Source organism: Haliotis rubra, unplaced genomic scaffold, assembly GCF_003918875.1.
Source record: "Haliotis rubra isolate DU_JTF1 unplaced genomic scaffold, ASM391887v1 Scf230, whole genome shotgun sequence".
Taxonomy (NCBI): Eukaryota; Metazoa; Mollusca; class Gastropoda; order Lepetellida; family Haliotidae; genus Haliotis; species Haliotis rubra.
This window is the reverse complement of record NW_025766337.1, coordinates 23,936-46,898: the sequence shown is the minus strand read 5'-3', so window position 1 is coordinate 46,898 and position 22,963 is coordinate 23,936. Positions and strand designations below refer to the sequence as shown.

The 22,963-nt window shown below is 39.8% G+C and overlaps 1 protein-coding gene across 1 annotated transcript in view; it reads right to left on the bottom strand.

The window, feature by feature from the left end:
* The window catches only part of LOC124278024 (poly [ADP-ribose] polymerase tankyrase-2-like), a 169,620-nt gene that overhangs the window by 129,393 nt on the left and 17,264 nt on the right, over positions 1–22,963 (bottom strand). The gene's annotated exons all lie outside the window — the stretch shown is intronic.

Below are 22,963 nucleotides of genomic sequence, written 5' to 3'. Positions count from 1 at the left end.
ATGGTAGCTCGTGTGAATGAGACCTACATAGACACAGAAGGAAATGAAAGAGACACCCTCTTTCTTACTGCTCTACAATACAGACACCCGGTGTCACATGTTACTCTACAGTTTAGTGTTGATGGTAACTACTGTATGTGGGACATACGTAGACACAGGAGGAAATGAAAGAGACACCCTCTTTCTTACTACTTCTACAATAGGCACCCGGTGTCACAGGTCACTCTATAGTTTAGTATTGAAGGTAACTAGTGCGTGCGTGTGCACTCTATGCCCGCGCTACCATCAAAGTACACAAAGACCCCATCAAGGCCCGCCTACTAGTCTGCTCCAGAAACACCGTCCACACATTGCCCGTTTCCTCGTCCCCCTTGGTACATCAGCCACATCCTTCGTCTCCGACTCCTCCGAATTCTGCACCAAGGTCAGTCCGATAACCCGGCCTGTCAAATTAATTAGTTTTCCTTCATCTTCACAACTTATAAAATGCCTCTCAAAGAACATAGTTTATCGCAGATATAAATTTAAAAATAGAAATTAAATTTAAAGGACACTATGCATTTTTATTATATAATGCCATTCAAACATGAATAAATACCACATCTGCACCATCCATTTACGAACAATAGTCGTAAAACTTATAAATATGCACCAAAGCTAAAACTACTTTAGCCCCGCCCACTCATATGCATATTTTTATTTTTAGCAGTCTGCCGTCTGTGGGTGTGACGTCATACCAGAGAGTCGCTCAGTGTGTTGACATTTCAGTAGTGTATACGCCATTGAGTTGAAAGTGACACGAAGCGCAATATTTTGAATGAAGCGATGTTGTGATTATGTAATGGAAACTGACAACTGCACTTCCAGTTATCCAACTGCGTAAATAACACAGATGTACATTTCCTGAGAAATTCTATTTGACAAGAGGAAGGGCATAGATTGTTTACTATCGTCGTGCGGAGTTTGTGAACCCCTCCACGCTCGGTCATCTGTTAGACTAACAACTAGTCTCTGAAATGAACATATTTTCCTGAAAAAAACGTTCATAGTAAAAAAATATATATATAATGAAAAGGAGCCCTGAGACTTTCTTCATTTTCAGAAGCTGAGGAAATCTAGACTTGCCACATTTTCTAGACTTGCATGGGCTTTCTCGGATATATTTGCTTCAGGGTCTGTACGATAGACTAGGTCATCTGTGTTCGTTACACTTTTCGTAGAAGTGCTATGAAAGAGACCTAACCTCTGGCGAAATATGGATACGAATAGGAAACACTTTATAAGGATTCTATATATCGGGCATTCCTTTCGACAACCAAACAAACACAGAGGCCGAGATGTCAACTTGGGGCTGAGACCGAGAGAGTTGCATTCCGGACGCGACGTTGGTTGCAGGTGAGTTTTAAGATGTAGTTGTTTTGGAGCAACATATACACTCCAGTAGCTAGCTATATAAAACAATAGTTGATGAAAAAGTCCGTCATAATTTGCGCTCAAGTCCTATTTTCGTTCACAGATATATTTTCACAGCCACTGTTATTGCAGTAGGGCCAAGTCATCTATTTCCCGAGACGGGTGTGTTGTGGTGTGAGTGTGTGTGGAGGGAGTGGGATGGGGGTGGGCATGGACAAATGAGAACTTGCCACATATGGGTGCGGTGGTGAGAGAGCACATAATTATTTAAACATAATTAAAAATGAGTTATATCAGATAATTATCCACCAGGGACTGGTCCCCTACCATGTTAAAATGGTATGTGAATTGTGTGCGGGTGTGTGTGCGTGCGTGCGTGCGTGTATGTGTTAGGGCATGCTTAAAATGTTCACTCTCACTCATTCTCTCATTAAGGCAATGTACAATAAATATAACGAAAATGACTGCCCTACACTGACATTAAACTTAGGTATTATGCAGCTGTAACTTTTAACCCACTTTCAAAAATGGGACATCAGAGAAATATGTTCATTCAGATAATGTATTTCTTTGTGGGTTTTGTTTTTGGCAAATGTAAAAATGCTACTTTAATGCCATTTTTTAGGATGTACATGACATCATTTCACATCAATGAAAACAACCTAAATACCCTAGAAGTGACCAGGACTGGAGAACCCAAATCGACAATCAGCTACCCCTAGGCCTAAACCAAGAGGCTAAGCCAGTGAACAAGAAACCAACACGTCGTAAATATAATTCAGACAATCAATATTTTTTTGTTGAACTGGTGCACTCCAGTTTGCAATAAAAGAAGTTCCTATTACTGCATGTTTTTCCCTAACTAATGAGTCAACACTAAGTCTCGTTTGCAAAGACACTGGTTTTTAATCCTCATATCTATTTTCTGTCACAGCCTTTGCCGTCATGATGTTGGTGTACACATTGTATTCATTATTTTGTCATAAACAGTTTGTATGCAAAAAAACCCTTTGCTTTAATTTGTGTGTGCTGGTTTCGAATTCTTGATTTGATCGCTGGTCTTTATTTGGGACTGATCACACTTTACACATTACTACTAGAACACAATGGAGAATTTTCTTTTTCACTAGCTGACATTTAAAGAGAAAGATAAGGATTTTTTGCATCTATATGTATTTATTATATCTATTATCAGCTGTTAAGGAGGTTATATGTCTTTATCACTTTACAGTTTATGTATATTTCACAGATTTATATGACTATGTATCACCACATATAACCGATGCTTGGCACCTGTATGGAAATTGAAAATGTAATAAAACTGATGTTTGATGCACCATACCAGAGACGATACACCGACTTCTCCGAAAACATACACTAACGAATTTAGGGTACTTCTCTACAATACAGTAGTGACATCAAACTTATCGACTTCCGTAACGGTACGTATTTTGTAGAAAAGATTATCTCCATGCTAAAACCTTTACGGATAAACTTAGAAGAAGACGCATTTTATGAAATAAAGCTGAAAGTTACTTAATAAACGTCATAAATTCATGAACCTCGAACGTAACTATTTCAGTGTTTACCTTCCCATACCGATGTATACCGGAAGACAGGCTCAACACATTGATCATTGCCATTATCATGGCTGCAAATTTTACCGTGACCGCGGAAAAAATAATTCAGTATCTATAATCAGTTTTCCATGAACATGTGATAGGGAAGTGACTTGAATACCAGTCTGCAGTAGGTCTATTCAAAACATAGTCGGGATCGGGATCGTCCCACGGCTGTATGTTGTCAACTGGTGGAATCGTCGTCAATATTCCTGTTGGTCTTGCCGCTAGAAATACTTTCAAATTGAAAGGGTTGTATGCATGTGATATTATCTGTATCTAGTATGTCATCCAAATCCAGGTTTGACTTCGTGGATTGATTTATTTGCTAACCTAGAAGCAGACCTCAGTATGCGAACAGGCTCGGTACCACTGTATTTTCCCTGTGCTGATAGTACTTAGCGACTCTCCGGTATGACGTCACGCGACCACATGACAATCTATCGCATTATCTTGCGTAATCGCGAAATGCTTTCGTGGGAGGTGCGTTTTAGATTCCTAATACAAGCTGTATAATGAAATATTACCGTTTTGAACTGTATTTTGTGAATATTATATATACCCAGGGATTCAGTAAGAGCGAAAATAAACAATGTGAAGTGACTTTTTTAAAAATCCTTTAAACATTTAAACTATAGATGAGAATACAGGCTATAGAATACCAACAACTGAAGGTATATCACCTTACTAGGGACCATCGCAGAACTACAAGAACAGAAGTTGGAATCAGTACTACTAATCCGCTCGTCAATATAAACACTACCTTAACGGCTTTTTTCTCTATCAACTAATCGTACCTCTAAAATCTACAATCAGTCAAATTGGTTTTGTTCATCATACCCGGTAACTATCGAAACAACCAATCAATCTTCTAAGGTTAAACCGCTATGGATATCGAAACTAAAAAAAACAATCAATCAATTGTTAAATTTAAAGCTTATCCGCAATGAAGGATATATAATTATATATTCTCTTTTGATCTTGGTGCAACTATGTTGGACGTTTTCTCAAGGCACAGAGGCCGTTTTCTCTTTGTTCAGAGGCAGTTCTCTCCAGCGCGGTGGCCGTTTTCTCTTTGTTTGGAGGCAGTTCTCTCCAGCGCGGTGGCCGTTTTCTCTTTCTTTGGAGGCCTTTCTCTTCAGCGCAGAGGCCGTTTTCCCTTTGTTTGGAGGCCTTTCTCTCCAGCGCGGTGGCCGTTTTCTCTTTGTTCGGAGGCCTTTCTCTCCAGCGCGGTGGCCGTTTTCTCTTTGTTCGGAGGCCTTTCTCTCCAGCACGGTGGTCGTTTTCTCTTTGTTTGGAGGCCTTTCTCTCCAGCGCAGTGGCCATTTTCTCTTTGTTCGGAGGCCGGTCTCTCCAGCGCGGTGGCCGTTTTCTCGATTTTTATTGGGTCCGTTTTCGCTGGGGTCCTTTTTCCCCGTATCCGCTCTGAACATTGTTATGATCCATATACTCAAAGCATTTGGGATACAAGGGGTATCCGGGGCTTTCCACCAAGGACCAAAACTACTATAATAGGACCCACCTTCACGATTAAGGTCTAAACTGACTGGCTGACTGAGTTTGGTTTTACCAGAAATGGGCTTCACACATTGTACCCATGTGGGGATTCGAACCCGGGTCTTCGGCATGACGAGCCAACGCTTTAACCACCAGGCTACCCCACCGTCCTCTGACGTCTAAACATCGATATTGGGACCCACCTCCATGTTCACGGTCTAAACTTCGATTTTATGACCCACCTTCACGATTGAGGTCCAAACATAGATATTGGGACCTACCTCCATGTACGAGGTCTAAACTTCGATTTTAGGACCAACCTTCATGATTAGGGTCAGAATTTCGATATTTGGACCCACCTCCATGTTCACCATCAAAACTTTGTTATATTTTACCTAAACAGATTTACTTCCACAAGTAATATGTTGCAGGGTCGGTAAACAATGGAAGAGCCACATATTTCATTGCCCCTCCCTTGACATATGATTGACATACCACGTGACCTTCACAAAGTGTTGTCAAAATGAACAATCAACAAGTTAACAGATAGACGTTGATGGCAGAAACGACCTGATTGAATTAATAGTACAGAAAGAATTGTCATGTAGCCAAGAGAAACTTTATGATGTTTTCTGAAGCTATATTAACAAAATTCTTGAATCAGTGAGACAAAACTATGAACATGTGTTCAAAATTTCAAACTTTCAAACTTTGTAGTGACCGTATAGAACAAAAGAAAGATGCTATCCCTCATCATAAATATATGTTACAGTCTAATTCGAACTTGACTCAGGGCCCTGTTTGACTATATTTAAGATACAACGGGTATTATAAACCAAGATAGCCTTCCATAAAGTGTACAAGCGCTACAGAGATTCATAAGAAACGCTCAACACTTGACTATATATGAGATAAAGGGTATTATAAACCATCATAGCCTTCCATAAAGTGTACAAGCGCTACAGAGATTCATAAGAAACGCTCAACACTTGACTATATATGAGATAAAGGGTATTATAAACCATCATAGCCTTCCATAAAGTGTACAAGCGCTACAGAGATTCATAAGAAACGCTCAACACTTGACTATATATGAGATAAAGGGTATTATAAACCATCATAGCCTTCCATAAAGTGTACAAGCGCTACAGAGATTCATAAGAAACGCTCAACACTTGACTATATATGAGATAAAGGGTATTATAAACCATCATAGCCTTCCATAAAGTGTACAAGCGCTACAGAGATTCATAAGAAACGCTCAACACTTGACTATATATGAGATAAAGGGTATCATAAACCATCATAGCCTTCCATAAAGTGTACAAGCGCTACAGAGATTCATAAGAAACGCTCAACACTTGACTATATATGAGATAAAGGGTATTATAAACCATCATAGCCTTCCATAAAGTGTACAAGCGCTACAGAGATTCATAAGAAACGCTCAACACTTGACTATATATGAGATAAAGGGTATTATAAACCAAGATAGCCTTCCATAAATTGTACAAGCGCTACAGAGATTCATAAGAAACGCTCAACACTTGACTATATATGAGATAAAGGGTATTATAAACCATCATAGCCTTCTATAAAGTGTACAAGCGCTACAGAGATTCATAAGAAACGCTCAACACTTGACTATATATGAGATAAAGGGTATTATAAACCAAGATAGCCTTCCATAAAGTGTACAAGCGCTACAGAGATTCATAAGAAACGCTCAACACTTGACTATATATGAGATAAAGGGTATTATAAATCAAGATAGCCTTCCATAAAGTGTACAAGCGCTACAGAGATTCATAAGAAACGCTCAACACTTGACTATATATGAGATAAAGGGTATTATAAACCATCATAGCCTTCCATAAAGTGTACAAGCGCTACAGAGATTCATAAGAAACGCTCAACACTTGACTATATTTAAGATACAACGGGTATTATAAACCAAGATAGCCTTCCAGAAAGTGTACAAGCGCTACAGAGATTCATAAGAAACGCTCAACACTTGACTATATATGAGATAAAGGGTATTATAAACCATCATAGCCTTCCATAAAGTGTACAAGCGCTACAGAGATTCATAAGAAACGCTCAACACTTGACTATATATGAGATAAAGGGTATTATAAACCATCATAGCCTTCACTAAAGTGTACAAGCGCTACAGAGATTCATAAGAAACGCTCAACACTTGACTATATATGAGATAAAGGGTATTATAAACCAAGATAGCCTTCCATAAAGTGTACAAGCGCTACAGAGATTCATAAGAAACGCTCAACACTTGACTATATTTAAGATACAACGGGTATTATAAACCAAGATAGCCTTCCAGAAAGTGTACAAGCGCTACAGAGATTCATAAGAAACGCTCAACACTTGACTATATATGAGATAAAGGGTATTATAAACCATCATAGCCTTCCATAAAGTGTACAAGCGCTACAGAGATTCATAAGAAACGCTCAACACTTGACTATATATGAGATAAAGGGTATTATAAACCATCATAGCCTTCCATAAAGTGTACAAGCGCTACAGAGATTCATAAGAAACGCTCAACACTTGACTATATATGAGATAAAGGGTATTATAAACCATCATAGCCTTCCATAAAGTGTACAAGCGCTACAGAGATTCATAAGAAACGCTCAACACTTGACTATATATGAGATAAAGGGTATTATAAACCAAGATAGCCTTCCATAAAGTGTACAAGCGCTACAGAGATTCATAAGAAACGCTCAACACTTGACTATATATGAGATAAAGGGTATTATAAACCAAGATAGCCTTCCGTAAATTGTACAAGAGCTACAGAGATTCATAAGAAACGCTCAACACTTGACTATATTTAAGATACAACGGGTATTATAAACCAAGATAGCCTTCCATAAAGTGTACAAGCGCTACAGAGATTCATAAGAAACGCTCAACACTTGACTATATATGAGATAAAGGGTAATACTATTATAAACCATCATAGCCTTCCATAAAGTGTACAAGCGCTACAGAGATTCATAAGAAACGCTCAACACTTGACTATATATGAGATAAAGGGTATTATAAACCATCATAGCCTTCCATAAAGTGTACAAGCGCTACAGAGATTCATAAGAAACGCTCAACACTTGACTATATATGAGATAAAGGGTATTATAAACCATCATAGCCTTCCATAAAGTGTACAAGCGCTACAGAGATTCATAAGAAACGCTCAACACTTGACTATATATGAGATAAAGGGTATTATAAACAAAGATAGCCTTCCATAAAGTGTACAAGCGCTACAGAGATTCATAAGAAACGCTCAACACTTGACTATATATGAGATAAAGGGTATTATAAACCATCATAGCCTTCCATAAAGTGTACAAGCGCTACAGAGATTCATAAGAAACGCTCAACACTTGACTATATATGAGATAAAGGGTATTATAAACCATCATAGCCTTCACTAAAGTGTACAAGCGCTACAGAGATTCATAAGAAACGCTCAACACTTGACTATATATGAGATAAAGGGTATTATAAACCAAGATAGCCTTCCATAAAGTGTACAAGCGCTACAGAGATTCATAAGAAACGCTCAACACTTGACTATATATGAGATAAAGGGTATTATAAACCAAGATAGCCTTCCATAAAGTGTACAAGCGCTACAGAGATTCATAAGAAACGCTCAACACTTGACTATATATGAGATAAAGGGTATTATAAACCAAGATAGCCTTCCATAAAGTGTACAAGCGCTACAGAGATTCATAAGAAACGCTCAACACTTGACTATATTTAAGATACAACGGGTATTATAAACCAAGATAGCCTTCCATAAAGTGTACAAGCGCTACAGAGCTTCATAAGAAACGCTCAACACTTGACTATATTTAAGATACAACGGGTATTATAAACCAAGATAGCCTTCCATAAAGTGTACAAGCGCTACAGAGATTCATAAGAAACGCTCAACACTTGACTATATATGAGATAAAGGGTATTATAAACCAAGATAGCCTTCCATAAAGTGTACAAGCGCTACAGAGATTCATAAGAAACGCTCAACACTTGACTATATATGAGATAAAGGGTATTATAAACCATCATAGCCTTCCATAAAGTGTACAAGCGCTACAGAGATTCATAAGAAACGCTCAACACTTGACTATATATGAGATACAGGGTATTATAAACCATCATAGCCTTCCATAAAGTGTACAAGCGCTACAGAGATTCATAAGAAACGCTCAACACTTGACTATATATGAGATAACGGGTATTATAAACCATCATAGCCTTCCATAAAGTGTACAAGCGCTACAGAGATTCATAAGAAACGCTCAACACTTGACTATATATGAGATAAAGGGTATTATAAACCATCATAGCCTTCCATAAAGTGTACAAGCGCTACAGAGATTCATAAGAAATGCTCAACACTTTCAGAAAAGAGCTTCACACATTGTACCCACATGGGGAATCGAACCCGGGTCTTCAGCGTGACTGTGGTCCGTTTGATTTCATTTGAGACCGATGAATTGCTCACTAACACAAAATCTAACAATTGCAACAAAATCAAATTTTGCACAGTCACATGAAATCGACAGACCAACTCTGATGATTTGTCTCATAATTTTGGACACCCGGATAACAAACGATCATTATTTTGTTGTTACTTTTCGCTATTTCAACATTTCGAACATCGCTAAAGACCCACCTTTTCCAAAAAGCCTTTTCGTCCTGACATCAGCGCTTTGAGCATGAATTGTGCATGGAAATATGCGCTTTATAAATGAACTATTACTATTATTATTATTATTATTATATCTTCGGAGGGAGGACCATTTGCTGTACGCTTTAAGCAGTTGGCTACCCCACCACCCCAGACAGACAAATGATGGAGTAGAATTCTGTGTCGTTGCATGAGGAGGGAATAGCTGACACCAGTGTTACAAGTCTGAGACAAGTGGAATCAATTGTGGATTGAAACACAGTATCCTGTCTCCGAGCAGATCAGTTTTACCCCCTAGCGCCTACCAGGGTACCAATAAGTGATATTTTTACTGTATTTAAACCGTACTGAGTCCCCGACCCTCTGTTCTCCGTGCACATTCTCTGTTTGTTATACCCCGGAAGCGGTCGATGCTCGTTATACCCCGGAAGCGGTCGATGCTCGTTATGCCCCGAAGTCGGTCGATGCTCGTTATACCCCGAAGTCGGTCGATGCTCGTTATACCCCGAAGTCGGTCGATGCTCGTTGCATGATGCCCTTTTAGCATAACTTTTGGTACTTTTGCGTTATAACGAGGAATTGTTTCCAATCTCACAAGTTGAACAGTGCGTTTCCTAATACTGTGCGTGTCCGAATGTGAGACCCATTATAAGTGAGTGAGTGATTTGGGTTTTAACCCCCTGGATGCCGACTTTTTGTTCAGGCGCACATTTTCATACTGTGTGAAAAGTGAACGTTGTGCGAGAATTGCGCTCGCGTGGGCCTGGATCTGCGTACGGCTATAAAATTACACAGACATGTAGAATATTAACGTTCCTATCCTTTGGTATAAATATAAGTGTAACTACCGCGGCGGTTTGAGAAATAGACCTTTCTAAATGTTATCCAATTTTTTGTTATGCGTTAATGAACAGTAAATTTCTCCGCTTTTTATCGCGCACCGATAAAAGCACTGTGCTACGATTTTTTAATTTGGCATCTTTACCGAAAGTGTGAGCGAAGAAAATACAGCCTGATATCTGAACGACATAGGTGTATAGGAATTGGGTTTATGTGCTTATGCATAACGTTGTACGCTCAACATTAAAATGACTCATAATAAATGTCAAAAATGGATTTTCTTCTATGACGTCAAACGACGACAGAGAGGTCATACACGTATAATGATAAGGCGCATAACTCCGCTATGCTTAGCGCTAGGTCAGTGTAACTCGGAAAACATGGTTGTGGATACGGACGTTATATTTTCTGTTCTCGGTGAACGAAACTATTCAAATTCAAAGTTCCCCAATGTGAGCGGATACGCTTTTGTAGTTTCACAATTTATAAGACAAGATGACAAGCATGTAATAGCGATTCGGATGGCCCTATCCGATATATAAGTTAGTTCTTAGATTCCTATTTGCTCCTGTGTGTGTATATGTATCTTGACTGGCCAATCAATATACATCATCGTTCTATCTATAAAACGACACAAAAATATGCAATGAACAAGACAATTCCTTTAAATATGTGTGCAGATATATTTCATAACATTATAAATCATTTTCATTAATATTATCAGTTCTACTTGTAAGGTTGAATTAAATCGCCTTTCATTAACCTGTTCATATGAAACTGCAATATTAGTCCAAATGCATTGGATATTGTACATCATAGGAACTAAAGTAGTTGCAGTTATGGCTACGTTTGATCTTCTAACGCTTGTGTAAAGTTTTAGAATATAGTGTACTGCACTAAATGTGTCAATTTCTTGTGTAAATATTATTCAAACAATCAAAATTTAGTGTTTGGACAAATCTTACATCCATAGTCTAATATATACATTTAGTTCCATATATAAAAAGCTATCTTTTTGCATCTTTCATTGCATACTAATGAAGAGAAATAGCTACATAATCATAAACAAAGAAAATTCTTATCCTAATCAAATATTTGGATGTTGTGAAATATTATGTTTCATTTATCTTAAATTGATGCCAAGCAGGTGCGCCTGTTGTTCACAATAAGATACGCTGTAAAACCGTCTATTTGTTGATGTATTCATATTAAATGGTTAAATCAGTCATTTTATGTTTTGTCTAAAGAGTGTTAAATTCTGGCAGAGAAGCCGAGACCTTTCACACAATTAATGGAAATTAGGTGAGATACCAAGCAGCATGCCAATGTCGTCTTTTTGCGACGTCGCAAAATACATCAAACAAGCAATGACGTCAACAAAAATATTGTACTCTTTTCAGTAATTTCATTACATTTGAAGATATGGCTTGTACTCTGTCAATAATGATGCAAAATTAGTCAAAATGCATCTACACAAACAGGAGAATATAGGAATCTAAGAACTAACTAACTTGGATTAGGCCATCCAAATCGCTATTACGTGCTTTCACATGCAGTACGTTGTCATCTTTTCTTATAAATTGTGAAAGGTCGGTTGAACAAGAGTAAACACAATCGCCCTATCCTTCCGGTTACACACTCAGTATTATAATGTATACGTTCACATTGGGGAACTTCGAATTAGAATAGTTTGGTTCACCGTGAACAGAAAATACCGAACAAATTCTCTCCATGTGATCTGAGTATCATAGACCTAGTGTTAAGCATAACGGAGTTATGCCCCCTTATCATTATACGTGTATGACCTCTCTGTCGTCGTTTGACGCCATAGAAGAACATTCATTTTTGACATTCATTGTGAGTCACTTTTAATGTTGAGCGTATAAAGTCATGCATAAGCACATAAACCCATTTCATATACACCTATGTCGTTCAGATATCAGGCTGTATTTTCTTCGCTCACACTTTCTGTAAAGATGCCAAATTAAAAAAATCGTAGCACAGTGCTTTTATCGGTGCGCGATAAAAAGCGGAGACATTTACTGTTTTTTAACGCATAACAAAATTTCTACATTTCTACATTTCTGTGTTGTTTTATAGCCGTACGCAGATCCAGGACCACGCCAGCGCAAATCTCGCACAACGTTCACTTTTCACACCGTATGAAAATGTGCGCCTGAAAAAAACCCTCGGCATCCAGGGGGTTAAAACATTATTAATTAAAAATAAGCGAGTTTGGAAGCATCGAAAATGCCTCACCACAATATCAAACACGAGGATGCAATTGTGTCCTTTCAAACAAGACAAGATTTTCTGCCTCTATTGTCTGAGAAAGGAAGCCATCCATGTTTACTTAAAGAATGATTACCCGAAACATGTGTTTTTCTTCTATTTCAGATGGAAAGTGTCGTACATAGACTGGTGTTGCCGGCGAACCATTTTACACCTCATCTTGTAATAAACCAAGCATATCACACAGGTCTATAGTCTGTAATATATTGATTCATGCATATACCGTCACCAAAATATCATCCACTGTAAACAATCTTCATGTCAGGACACAAAGCATACCACACAGGTCTATAGTCTGTAATATATGGATACACGCATATATCGTCACCAAAATATCATCTACTGTAAACAATCTTCATGTCAGGACACAAAGCATACCACACAGGTCTATAGTCTGTAATATATGGATACACGCATATACCGTCACCAAAATATCATCTACTGTAAACAATCTTCATGTCAGGACACCAAGCATACCACACAGGTCTATAGTCTGTAATATATGGATACACGCAGATATCGTCACCAAAATATCATCTACTGTAAACAATCTTCATGTCAGGACACCAAGCATACCACACAGGTCTATGGTCTGTAATATATGGATAAACGCTGTACCGTCACCAAAATATCATCTACTGTAAACAATCTTCATGTCAGGACACCAAGCATACCACACAGGTCTATGGTCTGTAATATATGGATACACGCATATACCGTCACCAAAATATCATCTACTGTAAACAATCTTCATGTCAGGACACCAAGCATACCACACAGGTATATAGTCTGTAATATATTGATACACGCATATACCGTCACCAAAATATCATCTACTGTAAACAATCTTCATGTCAGGACACCAAGCATACCACACAGGTCTATAGTCTGTAATATATGGATACACGCATATATCGTCAACAAAATATCATCTACTGTAAACAATCTTCATGTCAGGACACCAAGCATACCACACAGGTCTATAGTCTGTAATATATTGATACACGCATATATCGTCACCAAAATATCATCTACTGTAAACAATCTTCATGTCAGGACACCAAGCATACCACACAGGTCTATGGTCTGTAATATATGGATAAACGCATATACCGTCACCAAAATATCATCTACTGTAAACAATCTTCATGTCAGGACACCAAGCATACCACACAGGTCTATGGTCTGTAATATATGGATACGCGCATATACCGTCACCAAAATATCATCTACTGTAAACAATCTTCATGTCAGGACACCAAGCATACCACATAGGTCTATAGTCTATAATATATTGATACACGCATATACCGTCACAAATCTATCATCTACTGTAAACAATCTTCATGTCAGGACACAAAGCATACCACACAGGTCTATAGTCTGTAATATATGGATACACGCATATACCGTCACCAAAATATCATCTACTGTAAACAATCTTCATGTCAGGACACCAAGCATACCACACAGGTCTATAGTCTGTAATAAATGGATACACGCAGATATCGTCACCAAAATATCATCTACTGTAAACAATCTTCATGTCAGGACACCAAGCATACCACACAGGTCTATAGTCTGTAATATATTGATACACGCATATACCGTCACCAAAATATCATCTACTGTAAACAATCTTCATGTCAGGACACCAAGCATACCACACAGGTCTATAGTCTGTAATATATGGATACACGCATATATCGTCAACAAAATATTATCTACTGTAAACAATCTTCATGTCAGGACACCAAGCATACCACACAGGTCTATAGTCTGTAATATATGGATACACGCATATACCGTTACCAAAATATCATCTACTGTAAACAATCTTCATGTCAGGACACCAAGCATACCACACAGGTCTATGGTCTGTAATAAATGGATACACGAATATATCGTCACCAAAATATCATCTACTTTAAACAATCTTAATGTCAGGACACCAAGCATACCACACAGGTCTATAGTCTGTAATACGTTAATTCACGCATATGGTGTCACCAAAATATCATCTACTGTAAACAATCTTCATGTCAGGACACCAAGCATACCACACAGGTCGATAGTCTGTAATATATGGATACGCGCATATACCGTCACAAAAATATCATCTACTGTAAACAATCTTCATGTCAGGACACCAAGCAAACCACACCGGTCTATAGTCTGTAATATATTGATACACGCATATATGGTGTCACCAAAATATCATCTACTGTAAACAATCTTCATGTCAGGACACCAAGCATACCACACAGGTCTATAGTCTGTAATATATGGATACACGCATATACCGTCACCAAAATTTCATCTACTGTAAACAATCTTCATGTCAGGACACCAAGCAAACCCATCGCACAACTGGTCATTTATCATCTTTCGTAAATCGGAGTCAAAATATTCATTGTAGTATTACTGGAAGTATTAATTTTATTCAAGACTCTGACATATTTAGTAGGCAACACCATCAAACTTGCCCAGGGCACTGTTTCAGAAGACAGTAGAGATGCTCTATTTTGTAAAGCAACATAGCTTTTCAAAAAGTGTTAAAACGTTACAAAGATTCACGAGAAACGTTCAACACTTTTACGGAACAGTTTATCATATTCTGTAAATTAATGTAATGAATAGAATCTGGAGACAGACAACTGAATGACTCTAATGTGCTGTCATGAGTGAGTGAGTTTAGGTTTACGCCGATTTCAGCAATATTCCAGATATATCACGGCGGGGGAAACCAGATATGGGCTCACACATTGTACCCATATTAGGAATCGAACCCGCGTCTTCGGCGTGACGAGCAACCGCTTTAACCACTAGGCTACCCTAGTAGCTGCCACGGCACGTAGTGCGAGTAGTTGACATTAGTATTCACCGAAAGTCTTTGATACAAGTGACGAGCAACCGCTTTAACCACTAGGCTACCCCAGTAGCTGCCACGGCACGAAGAGCGACTAGTCAACATTAGTATTCACAGAAAGTCTTTGGTACAAATGGAGTTTATGTCATGAGGATTCTGAAAACTCCATGAATCTGCTTGATGTTTTGTAATCTCAGTAAAGACTCGAAATTCTGGTCAAAGTATTTTTTTTTCAGTTTTGTACACCACTGTAAGCTACTACTGACACAATTTCATAGATATATTTATGAAGGACAATTTGTCAACAATGAAAATATACGCCATTTGAAGTTCACTGAGACACAATACGTGAAATGTTGGAGGTGTACACAGACTGACTGACTGACTGAGTTTGGTTTTACGCCGATTTTAGCAATATTCCAGCAACATCACGGCGGGGGACACCAGAAATGGGCTTCAAACATTGTGCCCATGTGGGGATTCGAACCCGGGTCTTCGGCGTGACGAGCCAACGCTTTAACCATTAGGCTACCCCACCGCCCCTGTACACAGAGTAAGTGATCAAGACTACGAGTTGTCAGATTTCCATTTGACAGGAAACCGTGGTGGCTGAGTGGGTTAGATCGCTGACGTTGTGTGCTAGCCATCAGGTGTCTCGCTCTGACAGTGCGGGTTCGAATCCCGATATGAATCAACAAAATACTTATCGAATCTGTACTCAATTGAGAAAATAGTTCACACATTGCATTTGGCTTCTTATTTGGTACTGTTTAAGTAAGTTAAGAAATTAACTTGAGGAGGTAAGAAATTTACGTGAGGAGTAGGCATCCCCATGTCTTGCCGTTCTTTACGTTCTTTATAATTTCCAAAATAGACACAAGACGATTTGGCCAGAGCGTTCACTTTAGGTTCAGGGAAAGTGATGACCTGACACCGTTTATTACCACCGTCAGTTCTCTTTTACTGATTTACCCACCCGACCAGTGAAACCCCGCGTCGTGTGTTTCACATATACATCCTTGACATAAACATTTAAAGTGAAAAAAACAACCCTAAACAACTTCTTTGTAACACTGTGCGACATGATGGATGACTTCGGCTTTTCAATAGTTAACTTGCCCTTCACGTTGCGCAATGTTCTAAGTATTAGTTAGATCATTTCAAACCGAGATCTGTGCTCGTATACACCACAGTTTGGCCGGAGTTGATTGACAGGTGGGAGACGCGAGAGCTTGTGCTCGTATACACCACAGTTTGGCCGGAGTTGATTGACAGGTGGGAGACGCAAGAGCTTGTGCTCGTATACACCACAGTTTGGCCGGAGTTGATTGACAGGTGGGAGACGCAAGAGCTTATGCTCGTATACACCACAGTTTGGCCGGAGTTGATTGACAGGTGGGAGACGCGAGAGCTTGTGCTCGTATACACCACAGTTTGGCGGGAGTTGATTGACAGGTGGGAGACGCGAGAGCTTGTGCTCGTATACACCACAGTTTGGTGGGAGTTGATTGACAGGTGGGAGACGCGAGAGCTTGTGCTCGTATACACCACAGTTTGGCCGGAGTTGATTGACAGGTGGGAGACGCGAGAGCTTGTGCTCGTATACACCACAGTTTGGCGGGAGTTGATTGACAGGTGGGAGACGCGAGAGCTTGTGCTCGTATACACCACAGTTTGGCCGGGAGTTGATTGACAGGTGGGAGACGCGAGAGCTTGTGCTCGTATACACCACAGTTTGGCCGGAGTTGATTGACAGGTGGGAGACGCGAGAGCTTGTGCTCGTATACACCACAGTTTGGCCGGAGTTGATTGACAGGTGGGAGACGCGAGAGCTTGTGCTCGTATACACCACAGTTTGGCCGGAGTTGATTGACAGGTGGGAGACGCGAGAGCTTGTGCTCGTATACACCACAGTTTGGCCGGAGTTGATTGACAGGTGGGAGACGCGAGAGCTTGTGCTCGTATACACCACAGTTTGGCCGGAGTTGATTTGACAGATGGGAGACGCGAGAGCTTGTGCTCGTATACACCACAGTTTGGCCGGAGTTGATTGACAGGTGGGAGACGCGAGCTTGTGCTCGTATACACCACAGTTTGGCCGGAGTTGATTGACAGGTGGGAGACGCGAGAGCTTGTGCTCGTATACACCACAGTTTGGCCGGAGTTGATTGACAGGTGGGAGACGCGAGCTTGTGCTCGTATACACCACAGTTTGGCGGGAGTTGATTGACAGGTGGGAGACGCGAGAGCTTGTGCTCGTATACACCACAGTTTGGCCGGAGTTGATTGACAGGTGGGAGACGCGAGAGCTTGTACTCGTATACACCACAGTTTGGCGGGAGTTGATTGACAGGTGGGAGACGCGAGAGCTTGTGCTCGTATACACCACAGTTTTGCCGGAGTTGATTGACAGGTGGGAGACGCGAGAGCTTGTACTCGTATACACCACAGTTTGGCCGGAGTTGATTGTTAGGGGGGAGACGCGAGAGCTTGTGCTCGTATACACCACAGTTTTGCCGGAGTTGATTTACAGGTGGGAGACGCGAGTGTTTGTGCTCGTATACACCACAGTTTTGCCGAAGTTGAAACGAGACGCGAGGAGACGCGAGAGCTTTGCTCGAGCTTCCTCAACACCTGTCAATCAACTCCGGCAAAACTGTGGTGTATACGAGCACAGATCGAGGATTGGATGAGCTAACTGACTTGTACCACGCCTATTATGTATGGGAAGTGGGAAAACGTTAAAGTTTTAACGACCGTTTCATTCTCAATCTAGTTGCCAAAATGAGTGCTATATATAATAATTGTTTTCTACAATAATTAATCTAAATCTGATAACATTTTTGGAACTATAACTTTCATTATTGTGTAAATTTCAAAGTACATATAAAGTACATGTATACGTTTAATTCTTTTTCATTTTATTACAGCATTTTGTTCTCATAAATAAAAGAATTGGTCAATTTCAGCTTGTAAATTCATTTGAAACCATTAAAACGGTAGAAGTTACATTTCCTGGTTGCAAACCTTGACTGACATAAATTGTGAACAATATATGTTGAACAATGTTGAGTTCAGTCCTCTTGCCGTGGGGTGTGGCTTTTAGGAGCCAATGGCAGACGAAATCTGCCTTCAAGACAAAACTGTTGTCTTCATGCACATACACCACGGGTAAGATCAAAGGAACCGACACTCAGGTGTGGTACAAGAATTCAAGCCTTTGGGGTTACTATCTCGCGTCTGTGTGACTTTCTGCTTGAACAAAAGCCACAGGACCTCTTAACCATAACAAGGGTCCAAATCGTAGGTGAAGAGAGACTATATATAGTTAAAGACCACACTGGACAGACGAAGAGACAACGATTTTCAAATACAACATAAACTACCTTAAACGTGACGAGCCAACGCTTTAACCACTAGGCAGTCCCACCGCCCCCAGCAAGAACGAACTGGGCGAGACCATTATGCTCCATTGCCTAGTGTAAAGTGATATTTCTATTTATGGCGAGGGCTTTCTACCGCAGATAGAACGGGCAGAAAGAACAGCTGTTTTAATGTTATCAAATACATCTACGGCAGATAGACCTTAAAACAGAATTATCACTTTACATCAAGACTTGTTATGATAGTTATCAAAATTGTATTGACTGAAAATAAAACTCAACTCAAGTGGTTTTTTTTTATTTCTCCAAATAATTTCACAAAGAAAAATTGAAAGAAAACGAAAAGAAACGCTTGTCGCCTTCCTTCCTGCCGTCGCCACCGTTGTCACCATCTTTCCTGCCATCGCCACCATCTTTTCTGCCGTCGCCACCGTTGTCGCCATGTTTTCTGCCGTCGCCATTTCTCCCATCGCAGCCTTGGACGTTTTACCATAGAGAACATCAGATATGCTTGCTTGCATTTCTGTACTTGTTCTTTTGTAAGATCTTACGGCCGAACTTCGGTGGCCTGGTAAAAGAGATAAGTTTACATTATGATTTGTATGTTTTGAAAAAACAACAACATAACTTTCACAGGGAAGATACTCTTGCATAGATTATGCTTACACGTGCATCGCACAGCCATAATAAGTGAAGAGCTAGTAAAATAACCAACAAAAAGCAAACTCCTGACAGTTTTATAAAATACCTGTACTCTGCAAAGATTGCCTATATAGGAAGTGAAAATACATTTAATTATATCCTTTGAAAACAGACTAGTGAATTTCCTGACTTTCTTAGCACCGGAAAAAAGTAACACTGCGACAGCATATTGTCTGTCGGCCCTGCAAAACAGCGCATTCTCATGTACTGAACTAGTGAAAGCAACATTGTGCGCAGCGCAAACTGGGTTCTGAATAGTAATAGCAAAAACGTTACCTATGAGGTACAGCGTAAATTAATTATGCTATTCTGTTAAATAGTATTACCTGTCTGTTCGCATATGAGCTGTTCGTCAACTTTTGCATCAAACAGTCTCGTCGCAGCCGATACCCTCAAAGAATGGTTGGTTTTTCCCCAGCTATTCCCGCTTTCTCGCACATCCTTTTAACCGCGGTTTTGAGAGTGTTGATACCAACTGGAGACGCCATCAACCAGCAGTCAGACTTGACAATCTTGGCGGGAGGTAGAAAGCATCATGTTTGCAGGTTTTCGGGCTGAAACATAAGATAATGTTGTATTTCTTGAAAACAATGCTGATGTTTTGTTAAAAAAAGATTTTAAGTTGTGTAAGCTTTTGTAGACCGATACATAAAGAGGATACTGTCAAAATTCTAAATGCATTGTTTTGTTAAAAATTGGATTTGAATGTTTATTAAACATTTGAAAGACCGATACAATGAATTATGAACATTGTCAAACAAAACTTAATAAATATCCAAGTATTGTATCAATCAGCTCTTGAATTACAATTCAATTTGTAGCTTCAATATTACATTAAACACTTACCATCACGAGGTATACTTCTCCCAAAGGTGCACATAACAGCGGTTCTTGTTCTGCTGGTTGTCAAAAGCTTTAACTATTTTCGGCTCAGCTTTCTTGTGTTTTAGACCTCCCGAGTTCGCCTTTGATACATCCTCACGGTACAGCATGTACCTGCGTCCGGTGCAGTCATCCCTGAATGGCCCGGTAATTTGGGGCTTGTTGTACAGACGTATACTGACGAGCAAAAGAAAGTACACAGGTGTAATTGTTGTTGCAATCCCAAATATGCGTTCGAACTAATAAAATTATTGAAAAACATTGATTGTATAGAACGCAACCATCATGTTTCATTTGCCAAAAACAATTTGTACGTGTTTTGCACGATTTTTTGCAAAATTGTGATTATTGTCCCATGCACCAGCACTTTTCTGGCAGAGTATGAAACCCGTTTGTCGTGAAGACTGAACAATCACTTGACAGAAATCTCACGAGAAAATGCCAAGATTGACGTCGGCGCAACGAGAACGGGCCAAAGGAATGACACAAATGGGTGCTTTCAACAGCGATATTGCAAGGACATTGGGTTGCACAAGACAAACCATAATTCGGCTGTTTAACCGGTTCATTACGACAGGCCAGACATGTGATCGAACCAGAAGTGGACGTTCCAGAGTCACAACATCCCAAGAGGATCGCTATCTGCGAGTTATTCACCTACGAAACTGGATGTTGACGGTGACGTCATCAGCAGCCACATCATTGGGTCATCACGTAAGCCGATTCACAGTGACCAGACGGCTTCGTCCTGCTGGCATGTATGGGCCTACCGACCGCTGCGTGGAAATTGCCTTGACCTTCCAGCGTCGTAGGAACCGTCTGCAGTGGTCATCACTACATCGCTGTTTATGGTTACAATGTCATTTTGCTGATAAAACACGTGTATTGCAGTGTGCTTCAACATACATTTTCCATTTCATCAAAAGGTTTTGTTATTTTTATCTTATTGGACGAAACACAACCTGTGTACTTTCTTTTGCACATCAGTTTAGGTTTGTGTTCTTGTCCGCCTCTGACCGCGAACTGTAGGCCATTCAAATATACCATAGTGTGAAGTAACTGCTCAGGGTTTGAGTCGCAAAGAATACCTTTTTCCCATAGCGTTTCTTCCTCGTCGATGCTGTGGGCTGGCACTGTTCCCGCATTCCCGGTTCATACCCTGTAGAAGCAAGTTCCTTCATAGCGGCATCAAGCGCCCCAACAGTCCCTTGAAAGGCCTCGTCCTCAAATAGATTGATCGATTTGCCCATTCGCCTCACATACCCCTGTATTCCACAGACCAAACCATAGAGATTGTGATTTGTACTTAGTACCATCTTCCTTTCTAGCTTCAAATACAAAACACTGCAGAGCTTCGGTTAACGTATCGAAATCCATGTTCAAAATTGTGTTGTTAAGCATTCCTTCGACAGAACAAGGTTATCAGCGATAGAAAGAAGTAGTAGATCATTTTGCCATTTTCGAAAGCTCGATACTGCCCACTCGTTTTTATATTTAGTGTTTGAATGAACTGCATTTTTACTTTTTCTTGAATTGTTTCTATGTCAAATGTTTCGGGTAAATGTTTTCGAGCTTCATCCACACTTACATCAAATTCTTCCTGAGAAAATCGACTCTGTGTCAAAAACTGATCATCGTCTCTGTCCATCATGTTGGCTAGTCAGTACACGTGTGAGAGGCGTGCACGTGCAATACGCGCTTTATAGGCTGTGGGAGCACGTGACAATGGCTCAGTCAACCACCTATCTCTGCTAGGTGTTTGAAACAATTCATACATATTGAACGGATAAAATGTTTAATATTATTTTGGTGTTAATATTCGTTGTATAAGACAGTTAAGGTACGAAGATTCGTTCTTTAAGACTGTAGAATGAACTCGGGGTGTGCAGGGTGGGCCAGATAGAACTCCGGCTTCGTCGTCGTTCTATCTGGCCAACCCTGCACATCCCGAGTTCTTTCGACAGCCATAAATAACTCATCTTCGTACCTTAACCGTTACAACCAGTTCAGGCTACAAATGTCCTAATTAGTCACTTATGATATCTCTACTGTTTTGGCTTTGAGACTGCTTGACAAACACTTTTTATGCAGAAAAAGTGCAAGACAAAAAGGTTAATTTTCGTGCAAAAACTTGGCCTATAAACAACACTCACTGATGAGTGGCACGGGTTGATAGTGAAGATGAGGATTGAGAATGGCGATTAGCATCAAATAAATAATTGGGTGTGTTTGGAAATAAATGTGTATCCGGACAATGGCTGTCCTGAATCAGTCGCTATGGCAAAAGGAATAACAGAGCCGTTATATGTATGAGTTAATAATCAACATGTATGCGAAGACTGACTGGGGCTACGTTCCGATTTGCTTGTAGAAACTGATTCATCTTACAACTGGTTTTCAGGCCATAACCAGATAGGAGGATCAGGATTTTCAACCAGATGTTTGATCTAAACTGTTCTGTGTAACGTTACTTTGAAGACAGACTGCGCATGAACTAATCTTAAACATTTCTGTCCATTTGGTATTGACGTCAAATACACTGACTATTTCAGCAGGATTGGTTGGAGGGAAATCTAACTCATCGACATGGATGGCATCTATCTGTTATCGCAAGGAAGTGTACTTTATACAGTGATATGGATTGTTGGACATCGAGATTTCAAACCAGGGAGCTTACTAGGCTTCGATATAATGATTTATGTGGAAAAGTAGCAAACCGACACTTTCA